At 37.3% G+C, this 8,349-nt stretch overlaps 1 pseudogene; it reads left to right on the top strand.

The window, feature by feature from the left end:
- Positions 1 to 7,371: 7,371 nt before the first annotated feature.
- On the top strand, positions 7,372 to 7,959 carry LOC140710353 (large ribosomal subunit protein uL23 pseudogene; annotated as a pseudogene).
- The last annotated feature ends 390 nt before the right edge of the window (positions 7,960 to 8,349 follow it).

The raw sequence follows: 8,349 nt of genomic DNA, 5'->3' as shown, positions 1-8,349 counted from the left end.
GTGTCCACCTTGAAGACCAGAGTTTCGTTGTCCTTAAGACTGACCTAGGGAGATGTGGCTGCAGGCCATTGAGGAAGGTGAGGCAAAAGCTTCCTGTCTGCTCCCCATGTGCTGAGGAGGGAGCTCTGCTATGGGTTTTACTTTCACATGTTACATTCTACAAGTCTTGTTTTACAAAAACCTCCCTACCTTGAGGCTTTGGCTGCTCGTCGCTGTTCATCATCACAGCGTGCCATAGCATATGGTAAGATTTGGGTTTGTTTCTGGGGAGAGATCTTGGTACAGAGAAAGGAGCAATGCTTAGAGCCACCATCAGGACAGTTGGGATGAAAGCTGGGGATGGGCAGAGTCTGGAGGAAACATATGCACCCTACTGTAAACACTTTTATTCATGTTTTAATTACTAATTTTTCTTACAGTGTTAAAGTGGTAAAAAATAGTATTGAAAAATTGAAAAGTAGCCATATTAAAACTTGCAACATTATTTAAGTTTAAATATATTATTTGTACCTCATCAAAATTTTTTATTTTGTTGAGAAAGTCTAAGGTTAATTGGCAGCATATTTGTAATAGTAGGTAGAATAATGTCTGTTTTATAAACATTGACATCCTACATTACATGTGTGAACCCTGAAAATCTGAGACAGCTCTCAGATTTTTTAGAAAGTGTATTTTGCCAAGCTTGAGGATGCATGCCTGTGATGCATCCTCAGGAGGTCCTGACAACACGGGCCCAAGGTGGCAGGGGCTCAGCTTGGTTGTATACATTTTAGGGAGACATGAGACATCAATCAATATGTGTAAGATGTACATTGGTTCTGTCCAGAAAATTGAGAAGGCCAGACAGGGGGCTTCCAGGTCATAGGTAGGTAAGAGACAAATGGTTTCATCCTTTGCATTGCTGATTACTCTCTTCAAATGAGGCAATCAGATATGCATTTCTCTCCTTGAGCAGATGGGTGAGTTTGCATAGAATGGGAGGCAGATTTGCCCTCAGCAATTCCCAGCCTGACTTTTCCCTTTAGTTTAGTGATTTTGGGTCCCCAAGATTGATTTTCCTTTCACAAGCTCTAACATGTTTTCCTATGAGCATTAATTATTCATTGTGTATTTTATTACACAAATAAGGCACAGATTTTTAAAAAGTCATCAACTTTGTGGCTAGCTATATAGACATAATTACACAGAAGCTCAATTAAATTTGCAAACATCCCAGAGTTTGGGTTTCCAATAATTTTTTGTGATTCTTTAAAAGGTAAAAGTATTTTTTTCCCGTAAAACATAGCAACATCTAAAATCAACTGTAGAATGTCCTGCTATTTTTGTTTCTCTAGTTTCCTCATTTTCTGCAAAGCCTCACTGAGGAAATTGACTTTGAATATCCTTTTACACTCTTCTGTTTTAGAAAGCATTGTGGTAAAACATTGAATCATCATGGTCATAAGTTCTTTCCACATACTTTCTTTCTCTGAATATTTTTTCCCAGTGGCTAATATTTGATTCTGTTGTATTATGGCTAAAAGGTAGGCATGGGCATGAAATAAAGACAAGAAGTCTTTGGAATAACTGATCCCATCACAATGAATCAATTTTCCATTGGAACATATTTTTACAAAGTCACTGTTTTGAAAATATTTAGCCATGAATTGAAACAGAGTCTGTAAGGTTATTTTTTTTCCTGGTCTAAGGCGAATAGCATTTTAGAGAATGAACCCAGGACACAACCACAGCACAAGAAAAAAATATGATAATTAAGTTTACACATATGTGTGACTACTCTAACAGAAAACATGTAAAGAGCATTTGTTTTGATTTATTAATCAATCTGCACTGTTTAATTTTTTGTGTCATAAATGCTCTTATTTTAAAAAACAGGACTAGTTAACAGTGTTAATTACTAGTAATTCGTGGTATAAATAATTAAACAAGGAAGTGTTCAAAAAAATAACTGTTTTCAATAAAGTTTTATTTTACATCTTTTTTTTTTACTTACTCAGAAATTGCCCCCCCAAAAAATGCAGAGATTTCCCATGTAGCTGCAACCTAGTTTCATCTCTTATTAACATCTTCTATCAGTGTGTCTCACGTGGCTTATTAATATCTTACATAATTTGTCATAGTTAATGAACCAATACTGATAGACTATTATTAACTAAAGTTCATATTTCATTTGGATGCCCTTGATTCTGTCTTACTCTGACCCAGGATCCCATCCAGGATCCCACATGACATGTAGTCATCATGTCCCTGTGGGCTCTTCCTGGCTGTGACAGTGTGTCAGGCTTTCCATGTCATGATGACCTTGATAGTACTGAGGAGGATTGGTCAAGAATTTTGCAGAATGTCCCCCATTGTCACTGCATGTTCTCAAGGTGAACTGTCACCTTTGATGGTCACTTGGATCATTTGGAAGAGCTACTGTTTGTCAGGTTTCTCCACTGTGAAGTTATTTTTCCTCCTTGCCCATACTGCATGTGTTCTTTTGGAGTAAGTCACTGTGCGGAGCCCACACTTATGGAGTGAGGAGTTGGCTCCACATTATTGATGGCTGAATGTCTACATCAATTACTTGGATTATTTTTGCAAAGGAGATTTCTATGCAACTCCGTTTTCTTATTGACCTGTGTATACAAATACAGACACCTAGATAATTACTTTCAGTTTTAGTTATTATTCAACACTACAATTCATTCCTGTGTTGGCCATCAGTAGCTGTTTTTATTGGCTCTTATTTTTCTTTGATATATTTTAATTTTTTTTAGTACTTACTTACTTTCTGATACTCCAAGATTATCCTGACTCCTATATTTACTGTCCCAGTTCTAGTATCAGACATTTCTTCAAAGAGCCTGATTCCTTTCAGAATGGTAGGAAAACTTACATCTGGCTGCCAAATGAGCACATGGTTGAATGAGCACTTGTTCCTCATTAGCAATGCTAGGAAGTATATGTGTGTGTCTAACCTACCTATACACACCTAATTGTAAAGTTTTCTATGTAGAACTGTGTGTATCTGTATTAAACTAAACATAAGTTTACGTTCATGTCTCCACCTCTGATCTACTATAACATGAATCATTCTAGCCTTCTCCCCTTGCTAATTTGTAACCTCCCACTTCAACAGTGAGAGACCTGGTTCCTACCATCTGTGACTTATGTAAATCATTTTTTTATTCCAGATACAGATACTGTGGTTTTACAATTGTTCACAATTGCTTCTGTTGGAAAGAACTTTATAAAATAGAATCCAGTGATGAAGTATAGTTCGTTTGCTTTCAGCATACGGATTCTATTCATTTTCAAAGTGACTTAGGTCAACACCATTTTCCCTACAGCTTCAGTGAGTTTTTTCCTACATTTGTGTCTTAGTCTGTTTTGTGCTTCTGTAACAGAATATCCGAGGCTGGGTAATTTATAAGTAAAAAAGGTCCTTTTGGCTCACAATACTGGTGGCTGGAATGTCTGAGATTGGGCAGTTGCATCTGGTGGAGTCTCAGTCTTTTTCACCTCATGGTGGAAAGTGGAAGGGGAGCAAGGGGTGCACCAGAGATCACATACCAAGAACAAAAGCAAGAGGGAAGCCAAGGAACCCAGACTCTTGTTAACTACCTACTCCTGCAGGAATTAATCCATTCCTGTGAGAGCAGAACTCACTCATCCCCATGGAGGACATTAATCTATTCATGAGGGATCTGTCCCCATGACCCAAACACCTTTCACTAGGCCTCACCGCCCCACACTGCCACATTGGGGGTCAAATTTCAACACGAGTTTTTGCAGGGACAAACCACATCCAAACCATAGTAATTTGTAGCATAGTTAAATTCTTTTTCACATGATGTATTCTGTCCTAGGATACTCCACATCCTGAGTAATTTTATTTAATTTGAATAGTTTGATTTACCCATTTGGTTGTAAAATTCTGCATATTTTGACCGATGCATTGTGGTAGGTATCCCACTATTAAAGTATCATATGGAATGCTTCAAACCCCCACCCCATGGAGCCAATGGTTTCCCATCTGTGTAGTTTGCCTTCTGCAGTGTCTCATTAAATGAGGTCACACTGTGTGTATTCTCCTCAGACTGTCTTCTTCCACTTAGCAATGTGCATACAAGATTCACTCATGTCTTTGTGTGAGTTGATAGCTTGTTCCTTTCTATGGCTAAATAGTATTCAATTGCATGAATGTACCACAGTTTGGTTATGCATTTTAGGGAGCAAAACCTTTCTCTTCTAACTTTGTTCCAGGGTTGGAGACCTTCAAATTAACTGACAATAGATACATTAGTAGGAGAGACAATACTTGGCTTCTTATTCCACAAGTATCATTGTAGGACAAAATTCATCAGATGGCAGGATCTAGTATACAAAGAGGTAGAAATAGCCCCAAAACAAGAAACAAGATTAGAATCTGATAACCCACAATAGTTATAGCTTTCCTTAAAAAATTTTTTTTCAAGACAGGGTCTGGCTCTGTCGCCCAGGCTGGAGTGCAAAGGTGCAACAATCTCAGCTCACTGTAACCTCTACCTCCTTGGTGCAAGTGATCCTCCCTCCTCAGCCTCCTGATTGGCTGGGACTACAGGCACATATCATCGTGCCCATCTAATTTTTATATTTTTGGTAGAGATGAGGTTTCAACATGTTGCCCAGGCTGATCTTGAACTCCTGGCCTCCCAAAGTGCTGGAATTATAGGCATGTGCTACCATGCCCGGCCAAGTTTCAGTTTTCCATTGAAACATAAAATTTCTCTCTGTAGTAACCATCATTTTTGATCATAATCAAAGTAAGACTATTCTTGCTTTAAAATTAAGTATAGTTTTGTTAGATTTTGCTTGATTATTTACGTAAGTGCAACAAGAACAGGAGATGACCACATAGGTACTTTCAAGTTTCTTTGCTGGAAGTTTTCATACAGAATCTCAGATTTGACTTTTAAAGGCCTTATTCAGTCTAAAAGCCAAGCTAAGAACATACTATCAAATTTCAACTGCAGTCCTTATAGCTTTGTGTGAATTCCTCTCTTTTTGAGGCCCCCAAAATATCCCTAAATTCCTGGGCCTACCAGGAAATAACCTTCTTTACTAACCTGTAAGGCTGTGAACCCTGTAATGTAAGTATCAGGCTGACTTTTCTCAGAGTGCTGTTGGGAATGAAGTTTCTGGTTAACCCCCCCCCCAAAAGAATTAACATGGGAACAAATGATCTCTTAGCAAGGCGAGTTTTACTTTCTGCAGAAAGGGTGCTACTCAATAGCTGTCCATCCACAAGAGCACACCGAACAAAGGAGACAGAGTTACTTATAACCTGATGTGTCTACCCTACTGCTGTGTCCAGTTACCATTGGCTGGAATAGGACCTCATATTTTACACTTTACCGAGTTGGCTATTAGTTTAAAACTTTCTTAATTAGGTAAGGGGAACAGACAAAGAAAGAAAAGGAAGTTGCCAAGGATAGTTAAGGAAGCATCTCCAAATAAGGAATGGCATATACTATGGGCTGGGGCTTGTCTAGTTCTGTCCAGGCATGCCGGAGCAAGCTAGGACAACTGATTTGGAACACACACACACAAAAAAAATAGTGGATAGCAATCTTGTAGTAAGAAATTGTGACTTTTTACAATCTTTGAAGAAGAACTTTCCCATTTCTCACAGTGCTTTGTAAGCATTGTCTCCATAATAATCAACCTTACTTCCTTAAAATTGCTGGTCATAACTGATCTTAGGTACACTTCCAAAATATGATATTCCAGTAAAAACCTTGATAATATAACCAAATTTTCCAATTATGTCCTGTTATAAGGTGAACAGATTCTTACTGGACTTTTGCTAATAACTATATCATCATGAAAATAAGAGTATTCAGTAAGAATTTCAAAATTCTGGAGAGATTAGGCAGGGAAAAAAAGATAAATGCTTCATTTCTGTTTACAAAAGTATAATCTACTAAATTGTTGTAAGTTACAGTTAGATTAAGAGAAAGAGATTTCTTAAATTCAGAAACTAGAACATTAAAGAACCAGCAATGCTCTAAAAAGCTATAAAATGATAATCAATTTTCATCAGTTCATTCAGTGCCATGTAACCAATTCCAGTCTTGCTGGATCTTGGATTAGCAGTCTCATGACCCCATCAATTTCTCCACCAGGCTTCTGGAGATCTTCACTGAGTCAAGTGTATGGTCTTAAAGTTATTTAAGCAATATCATCAGAAGTCTTTAACCAGAGAACCTGTCATACTCTTTTCCATGAGTCTCAGAGGGAGTCCTGTATGGGAGATGAACATTCTGACCTGTAGCTGATCGCAGGAGCTTTCAGGAAAGCATCAGGGGGAAATAATATCTAAATGACAAAGAGTATGAAATGGCTGTGATTATACCACAGTTGACAAGGATATTTGATTTTTTCTGTGGCATACAACATTTATTTATTTATTTATTTATTTAGAAACAGAGTCTCGCTCTGTCACCCAGGCTTGAGTACAGTGGCGTGATCTCGGCTCACTGCAAGCTCCGCCTCCCAGGTTCACGCCATTTTCCTCCCTCAGCCTCCCGAGTAGCTGTGACTACAGGTGCCCACCACCACGCCCAGCTAATTTTTTTTGTATTTTTAGTAGAGATGGGGTTTCACTGTGTCAGCCAGGATGGTCTTGATCTCCTGACCTTGTGATCCACCCACCTCGGCCTCCCAAAGTGCTGGAATTACAGGCATGAGCCACTGCACCCAGCACATTTAAAATAATAATTGGAATTATGACTCATAACTCTATACTGGCACATAGCATGGATAAGGAGGACATTGACAAATTTCCAGGAATTTTATATAATTTCTGAAAACATAACATTTTACCCATACAAATATAACACAGGGAAGGTTAGATATCTCTTTTTATTTGTATCTTTTGTAAGGTTTTCCTTATAAAAAATACATCCTTCTTTACTTGTGAAACATGCCCTACTTTTCTTGCATGCTTTCCATAGAGTTGTTTCTAGTTATTCTATTGCTTCTAGTAGTTTTATTTACACATATTGATTATAATTGTAATACTTAGTAATCATTTATTTTCCAGATAAAACTAACAAGTAAACAGTTATAAACTGTCATATATTAGCATTCCATAGTAGGTTAGAAAATGTATGAGTATACCATCTCCCAACATCTACAGGGATGTGTTTCCTCATCGTACAATTTCTCATCGTGGTAGACAAAAACATGTTTATTAATGGTCTAAAATATCTTTAGTCTCTCTGTAAAAACAAGAAGCGAAAAGTATATAAACCTGAATTATTTATGTTCAGTAATTAATGTTTTAGTACTGTATCTTATTTATAAATGGTCTAGATATTTAAAGCAAATCTGTTACTTAGCTTAACTTTAAGGTTAAAAATTACCAAAAAGTATTTTGGAAACTACTATTAAGCAGATTTACAGTAAACAAATTATTTTTGAAATAATGTTTTTTGCTTTTCTCAAGATGGCACCGAAAGTGAAGAAGGAAGTTACTGCCCCTCCTAAAGCCAAAGCCAAAGCCAAAGCTTTAAAGGCCAAGAAGGCAGTGTTGAAAGGTGTCCACAGCAACACACAGAAAAGAAGATCCACATTTCACTCACCTTGAGGTGGCCCAAGACACTGCGACTCCGAAGACAGCCCAAATATCCTCAGCAGATCACCCCCAGGAGAAACAGGCTTGACCACTATGCTATCATCAAGTTTCCGCTGACCACTGAGTCGGCCTTGAAGAAGACAGAAGAAAACAACATGCTTGTGTTCATTGTGGATGTTAAAACCAACAAGCACCAGATCAAACAGGCTGTGAAGAAGCTCTGGGACATGGATGTGGCCACAGTCAACATCCTGATTCGACCTGATAAAGAGAAGAAGGCATATGTTCGACTGTCTCCTGATTATGATGTTGGATGCTCCTTTGGATGTTGCAACAAAATTGGGATCATCTAAACCGAGTTCAGCTGGCTAACTCTAAATATATGTGTATCTTTTCACCATAAAAAAGAAATAATGTTTTTCATAAGAATGACAACTTAATTAGAATCAAATTTATAAGCTTTAAGATTTTACATTTCTAGTAAGTATAATATTAGCTTATTTGAGTAGAACTCAAGCAGAATAGGAAATTATGTTTGTTTCATATTCAATAGTGGTAACTTTGAAGACATAGTTGTTTTATTACACCAAAAATATTATATTAACCTTATTTAACTAAGTTTTATCCAAATCGTGTTAACTTAAAAAACATTTGATCAGTTCCTATATTTCTAGGAGTTTGGTTAATATTTATTTATAAATGCTTATTTTTTTCCAAGCCAAATTAGAATAGAGCACTTTTAA

The sequence above is a fragment of the Chlorocebus sabaeus genome, chromosome 26 (genome assembly GCF_047675955.1).
Source record: "Chlorocebus sabaeus isolate Y175 chromosome 26, mChlSab1.0.hap1, whole genome shotgun sequence".
Classification (NCBI taxonomy): Eukaryota; Metazoa; Chordata; class Mammalia; order Primates; family Cercopithecidae; genus Chlorocebus; species Chlorocebus sabaeus.
Note: the sequence above shows the minus strand (reverse complement) of the source record. Positions and strands in the feature narration are given on the sequence as shown.